At 43.6% G+C, this 7,863-nt stretch overlaps 1 protein-coding gene across 1 annotated transcript in view; it reads right to left on the bottom strand.

Annotated features, from left to right (window-relative positions):
• The window catches only part of CDH17 (cadherin 17), a 165,297-nt gene that overhangs the window by 26,316 nt on the left and 131,118 nt on the right, over nt 1–7,863 (bottom strand). The window lies entirely within an intron of this gene.

The raw sequence follows: 7,863 nt of genomic DNA, 5'->3' as shown, positions 1-7,863 counted from the left end.
AGTAGAATTGCCCCATAGGGTTTTCTTGGCTGTAATCTTTACAACAACAGATTGTCAGATCTTTCTCCTAGGAGCCACTGGGTGGGTTTGAACCACCAACCTTTTGGTTTACAGCTGAACACTTGACCGCTTGTTCCACCAATGCTCTTAACTGGGATTAAAGGGCTTCCGGGAATCTATGAACTCCTGGGAACTAAAACCTGAATATGGTGCATATAGGCATATGTGACTTTTTTTTTTTTCCTAGGGAGAAGACATGTAGTTTTTGTCAGATCCTCAGGGGGATCTCAGGATCCTCCAAAAATGAAGGAACCAAAGCAAAACCCCAAAAAGTATGCTATGGATTATGGAAATTGCATTGTTTTATTCACTCTTCCTTGTAGGAGACCCAGGACCTCTCAGTGAGCTCCATCAGTCCTTTAGTTTAAGTTGGTTCCTCATCTGCTAAATATCCAGATTATTGTGATAAATCCATTCATGAGGAGAACAACTGATCTCTGATCGTCTAGGCCTGTACCCCATCTGAAACAGTTCTCCCCTCAGAGTCTTTCTCCCCATATCAGCTTCCCTGAACCCACCTGCTATCCACACATGGACAAGCCCCACCATTTCTTTTCAGTGCTTGGTTACCTGTTTTTAGATATTTACTGACTATAAACTCCCTAAGAGGAAGAATTGTACCACATTCATCTTTGCTTCTCATCTTTTCCCTGCCATGCAGTACCCAGAGCACGTCTGTTAGGAAATATAAAGATGAGAAGAATTTAACCTTTGAGGGTTACAGTGGAAAAGACACGGAGAAAATCCCCTTACCAGAAACCCCTCTCCCAATTGTACACACAAACATACACAAAATAACTACCTACTTTCTAGTTCATAAGTGTAATTGAAAGATTGTTTTTGTGGCAGATAGAGGATCACATATGAAGACTCAAGGTCATTTGAGATAGAAAATAAGACACATTAGTGAAAACATAAAATCATCCTTGTAAGCCAGCTAAGATGTAAAAGAAGAAGTTTTCGTAGAGATAAACACCATCTGCAGGATGTGGCCCTCACTTGATCACTGCCACATGGTCTGGTAGGTCTCCTCACCTGGGGAGGGAGCCCAAGCTGCAACTTCTGGTTCTTAGCAACTCACTGCTTATCTCAGATGATGATGACAGTGGCATCAAATTGAGATAAAAGCCTAGCAGTCTGGGCAGGAATCAGCAGCCCCCAGAACAAGCCTGTGATGTAGACAAAGAATGCAGATCTATCTTCCAGCTGGTCCAGTTCAGCTCAGTCTCAGAGACCACAGAGTTGTCTGTATGCTTAGGCAGGGGAGGTCTCCCACTCTGTCCTCACCACCATCAGGTCTTAAGTACCCTCCTAGGCTTCCCTTCCCCAGCTGTGTTCCCCAGAGGTGAAGCGTGTGGGGATGATCCTTTCCTAACCTTGTGGCCATGTCTGGCTTAGTCTCCATCCTCTTAACAAGAGATGGTTGTCAGGGTTAGTTACCAGAGTGAGAACTAAGATGAAAACATATAGAAGACTCCACAGAGATCCTTGTCTCAGAGTTGATGGAGAGAGGAGGGCATTCAAGACAGCAGGAGAGTACGAGTAAGACCTGTTTCAAGGAAATGAGAGGGAACTCTGGTAGCACAGTGCCTAAGGCACTTGACTGCTAACTAGAAGGCTAGCGGTTCAAACCTACCAGGCACTCCTCAGAAGGAAGATGGGGCAACCTACTTCCGTAGTGATACTGCCTCGAAAACCCAGTCTCTATGAGTCAGGTCCAACTCGATGGTACATAACAACAACAACAACAAGGAAATGAGACAGTGTGTCTGCAAACAAGAAGCAGCTTGCATTATCAGAACTGAATATGCAAAACAGAAACTAGAAGGAGATGGGAGAAGACTGTGTATGTCAAGCTAAGGAGTTCAGACTGTATCTTTGAGCAGAGAAAAGTGTTTAAAAGACTGGTAAGATCAGATTTGTGTTTTAGGAAGATAAATTTGGCATCCCCCATGTGCAGAATGCTGTCATGGATTGAATTCTGTCCCCAAAAAATATGTGCCAACTTGGCTAGGCCATGATTCCTGATATTGTGTGGTTGTCCTCCATTTGTGATCTAATATAATCATCCTCCATTTTGTGATTTGTGTTGTAAATTCTAACTTCTATCAGATGTTATATTGCATTGGGAAAATCTGTTCCAAAAGACCTCTTTAAAGTGCTGAAGAGCAAAGATGAATCTTTGAAGACTACGGTCTGCCTAACCCAAGCCATGATGTTTTCAATCGCCTCATATGCATGTGAAAGCTGGACGATGAATAAGGAAGATTGAAGAAGAGTTGATGCTTTCTAGTGGTGTTGGCGAAGAATACTGAAAGTACCATGGACTGCCTGAAGAACTAACAAATCTGTCCTGGAAGCAGTGCCGCCAGAATGCTCCTTGGAAGTGAGAATGGCCAGACTTCATCTCACCTACTTTGGTCATGTTGTCAGAAGAGACTGGAGAAGGACATCATGCTTGGTGGAGCTGAAAGGGGGAAGACTCGGTGGAGCTGAAAGGGGGAAGACTCAGTGAAACAGGGGAAGACTCAACAAGATGGATTGAAACAGTGGCTGCAACAATAGACTCCAGTATAGCAAGGATTCTGAGGATGGTATATGACCAGGCAGTGTCTTGTTCTGTTGTACATAGGGTCACTGTGAATCAAAGCCTATTCGACGGCACCTAACAACAACAACAACATATGTTATTAAAGGCCCTCAGCTGCTAACCAAAGGGTCTGCAGTTTGAATCCACCAGCCTCTCTGTGGGAGAAAGATGTGGCAGTCTGCTTCTGTAAAGATTTAGTCTTGGAAACCCTATGGGGCAGTTCTATTCTATCTGATAGTGTTTCTTTGAGTCAGAATGGGAATCAACTGGAGGGCAATGGGTTTGTTATTTTGGTTTTTATATGTTAATGAGGCAGAATTAGAGTAGGCTTTATCTTGAGTTATAGCCTCACAAGAGGATGTCACTCAAGTCCCTCCCTTACTCAAGTCACACCTTTTATCTTAAACCAAAACCAAACTCATTGTCATTGAGTTGATTCCAACTCATAGTTGACCCCCTTTGGTTTTCCAAAGTAGATCACCCCATCTTTCTTCCATGGAGCAGCTGGTAGGTTTGAGCCACTGACCTTCTGGTTAGCAGCCAAATGCCTTATTCACTAAGCCACTAGAGCTCCTTACCTTTTACTTTACAAGGGATAAAAGGAGAGAGAAGTAAGCAGAGAGGAGGGACTGATTACAACTAAGAAAGAAGAGCCTGGAGTGGAGTATGTCCTTTGAACCCAGGTTAGTGTGCTGAGAACCTCCTAGACCCAGGGGAAATTTGATGCAAGATGCATGGAAATCTTCAAGGAATGCCAGGCCCACAGATGTTGAAAGGAGATAAGGACCTTCCCTTAGAGCTGAAAAACTGGATTTAGAATTCTATCCTCTGAAACTGTGAGAAAATTAATTTTTGTGTTAAAGCCATCCCCCTGTGGTGTTTCTGTTATAGCAGCACTGGGTAACTGAAACAGGTGGATTAGGGAAGATGTGGGCCAGGGCAGAGAGGCCAGTCAGGCATGCACATCAGTTAAACATTTGTTTAACAGCTTGTTAAACATTTACTGACTGGAAAAACAGAACAACTCAAACCTGTTGCAACTGAGTCAGTTCTGACTCATGGTGACCCCACATCTTACAAAGTAGGACTGTTCCAAAGGCCTGTTTCTTGGCTGTAATCATGCTGCTGGGTGGGTTCGAACTGCCAACCTTCAGGTTAGTAGTCAAGTACAAACCATTTGCACCTTATTGAATGGATGGATACATGAACAAAAGAGCAGCCTGCAATTGATCAATTTGTCCGCTTAACTTCAACCCCTGGAAAAACTGAACCAGATTTTCCAAGGAAAGAATTAAAAGTGGAGGGAATTAAACTAGTAGATGATAATGAGCAGAGCTTCCTCAGGGAGAAGCCTTGTCATCCACATGTATCTTCTTCCCTGACACAGGGATGCACCTGTAAAGCCAGATCACAAGAGCTATCTCAGCCTCTTGGGATGGCCTCGGGTCTTGTTTGCGGCAAAATATTCATCAAATAAACTGGAAAAAAAAAAAAAATGTGTTTGTACTGCAATTCCTCTTCTGCACACAACTGCTTGAAAGGTCAACCCCAGTGATTTAGATTCCACCAGGAGGCAGAGAAAAAGTGCTAAGGGAGTGGGTTGAGACTTGGGGATATTTAACATTTTCACCATTGATCAGTGATGAGGAAATAATGTGCACATTAGTTTTCCAGATGACTCATGAACTAGTTGAAAATAGATCATGAACTGAGAATGCAGAAGGACTAGACATGCCACAGAAGTGAGAAATTTTTTAAAAAAAATTAAAAAAGGATGAAACCATGAACATCAAACTCAGCAGTGGCAGGAAAGAGGGTCCCAGGAGGGTTACAGGTGAGCCCGGCAGGCCTCAAAAAGTAGCCTTCCTGCTCCTGACACCCCTGCAACTGCAGGGGTATGAAGATGTGCCCCAGCACAGGTCAGAGCTCTGGGCACAGTTACCATAGAGTACGACAGCATTTCCAAAACTTATTTGACCCTAAACATCATTAGGAATCCTGGGTGGTACGAACTGTTAGTGCACTTGGTTGCAAACAGAAAGGTTTGCAGAACAAAGGCCTGGCAATCTATTTGAAAAAACATCAGTCATTGAAAACCCTATACAGCACAGTTCTGCTCTGAAATATATGGGGTCACTATGATTCAGAGTCGATTCCACAGCAACTGGTGACTGGTGAAGCATCACTGAGCCATGTGCTAAAATCACTGATTTCCAGGCTTCACCCCTAGAGATCCTGAGTCAGCAGTCCCAGATGGATTTACTCTCTGCTGGATGGGACAGTAAGGGCTATATATGTATTTTTGCATTTCCCAAAATGCAAATTGCTCTTTTGACTTGGCTTCAAATGTGAATCTGCACTGCATGGAAGAATATGTACATGGTTTAACCAGGCTTGTCCTTGGTTGAGCTCTACTGATTGTCATCTGCTTTGAATTGTGTACATTTAATCCTCTGCCATCTCTTCATCTCTCAAGAAGATGTTACCATTTTACCCCTTTTTTACAGATTGGAAAACTGAGACCTGAGAGGTTATGTTATTTGTCCAAGGTCATAGAACCAGTAAATGGCACCACCAGCCTTGAGAGGAGTCAGAGCTGGAGTCAAGTTCCCAGTTTTCCCATGAACTTGTGGGAGTACCTGACCATGCCTTCCTGTGCACCCGAGCCTCATCTGTACAGGGGGCTTCTTTCTGCTGTGTCTCCTTCAGATTCAGTGTGAGAAGAAGGGAGAGCATATGCAAAAGTGCTTTGTGAAATGCAACGGGCTGCGGTTACATGACATGTGTTCCACAGTGAATTTTACCAGAGATTAGCAAATTTGCAATTTGGATGAACATCTGCTCACAGAATTGTGATTAAGAAATTTAATTTAAACACTTAAAATTATTTATTCACAGAATGGTTCTGAAGCAATGATATTCCCCTGATGGCTTAAAGGGCAGAGTCTTAGAAGTAAGGCTAAGTCATACAAAAGAGACAACATTATAGTCTGTAATTTACTTAAAACACTTCACTAAAAGCAATGCAAATATGTATATCTGTTGTAGTTTTATTCTACATCCTATGGGCAGTTGGCTAACATTTGGTGTGCTCTGATCCAGAATCCAAAGAGACCTGGTGGTACAGTGGTTAAGCGCCTGGCTATTAACCCAAAGGTCAGCTGTTTAAACCCACCAACGATTCTATTGGAGAAAGATTTGCCGATATGCTCTTGAAAATATTACAACCTAGGAAACCCTCTGGGGCAGTTCTATTCTGCCATATGGGGTCTCTGTGAGTCAGAATCAGCTTGACCACACACAGCAACAACCCAGAATCCATACTCCAGGGTTGATGGTTGCTTAGCATTTGCCTGGAGTCCAAGGAGTCCTGGTGCCGCAGTGGTTGAAGTGCTGTACTGCTAACCTTCAGGTCAGCGATTTGAACCCACCAGCTGCTCTGGAGGAGAAAGATGTGGCAGTCTGTATCCATAAAGATTGACAGCCTTGGGAACTTTATGGGACAGTTCTACTCTCTCCTATAGGGTTTCTATGAATCAAAATTGACTCAACAGAGAATTGACCAGCAGAGGGCATGGTTTTTGGGGGATCAGGGGTCCACACTCCAGATGTAACTACTATAGGTCTTCAGCTTTGTTAATTAGCAAAATGACCTTGAAAAATAGTTTTCCTCAGTGACATAAGTGGTGTTTGAGATATGCAGTTTCATTAAAAATATAGTCTAACTCTCTTGGCCATTGCATGAAGGGGTATAAACATCTGACTAACCCAGCAACCTATGCCATTCAGAGTTCCAGGGTTCCTGATTCTGCCTAGGATCATCTCCGTTTGGAAGATTAGGTGAATCCTTTCACTAGTATATTGTTATCGCAGAACCTGAGAGACAAGAGAGATGGGACTTCATGAGTCTAAGGAATAGATGGGATGATCGCTTTTTTTGTGCCTACTTGTTAATAATTATATATGGAACAGAATTCAATTATACATTTGTTCAACCAATATTCCTTGAATTTCTCTTGTGTGTCAGGCAATATTCTAGACACTTGGAATACTATCATGTACAAAACAAGGATCTGACAAAGAGTTTGGCCAGAGGCCTGCTCTATTGTAATAACCTCCTAATGTCAAGGTTGTATGGGAGGATACCTGTAGCCCTCACCTACTGCTAACCATAGGGCTAGGAGCATCTCCCCAAAAGGGCTCATAAGTCACTGTGGTGCAGTGAATTATTTATTATGGCCTTTCTAGCCATGGTCTTTGTGACTCCCACAAGATGACTGGGTGGGGCTAGGCAAATAAGGGGTGCTTGTGTACCATCAAGGGGATTGGATAGTTTGCTAATAATGTAAATAAGGTACGTGGTACCCTTGTGGAGGTGGGACTATGCAAATAAGGTGTATGGAACCCTAACATGGGGATTGGCCAATTTTGCCATCTTGCTAGGCTTAAAATGAGCCATCACGAAATGGAAGGAACTCTTTACCATAAAGAAAGAAGAGCCAGAAGTGAAGCACATCCTTTGGAACCAAGATCCAAAGCTGAACCTCCTTGACCCAGGAGACTTTGCTAAGCAGGCAAGAGATACTGGAGATGGCAAGAGATGACAAGAAGACAAAGAAACATCTGCAGCAGAGGCAGCAGAGCCAAGAGACCAGTACAAGACAGAGTGGTGGGCTTCCTAGCTCATGGAGTGAGAAAACTGAGTGACTTTAGGCAAAGGCTAACTGGCAGGGTGGGGTGCCTCTAGGCATTTATCAGCATTGCTGAAAGAGCTTTGTAACACTTGTCCAAGCAGGGCAGAGGCCAGGCTGGGCCAAAGGCCAAGGAAAGACCTGCCTATGGGCACTCTGGTGGCGTAGTGCCTAACGCATTTGACGGCTAACCAGAAGGCTGGTGGTACAAATGCACTGGCTAAGCTCCTCCTTGGAAGGAAGGTTGGGCAATCTGCTTCTGTAGTGATACCACCTCAGAAACCAAGGGGGGATTGCTATGAGTTGGATCCGACTTGACGGCAGAGTTTGGTTTGGTTTGTATGGGCACAGCTGAGGGGAGGCTGTCCTTATCAAAGAACTGTATCCTGAGTATTCCTAATCCTGAGTTGTAACCTGTTACTTCCCTAATAAATCCCATAGTCATGAGTATTGTTTATGATTTCCACGTAGCCATTCAGCAGATTATCAAACCCAGCACAGAAATAGAGAGTGTCATGGGAG

Source organism: Orycteropus afer, unplaced genomic scaffold (genome assembly GCF_000298275.1).
Source record: "Orycteropus afer afer isolate SDZICR_OR568_19922 unplaced genomic scaffold, OryAfe1.0 scaffold00021, whole genome shotgun sequence".
NCBI classification, from domain to species: domain Eukaryota; kingdom Metazoa; phylum Chordata; class Mammalia; order Tubulidentata; family Orycteropodidae; genus Orycteropus; species Orycteropus afer.
The sequence above is the reverse complement of the archived record's forward strand: the minus strand, read 5'-3'. Positions and strand labels throughout refer to the sequence as shown.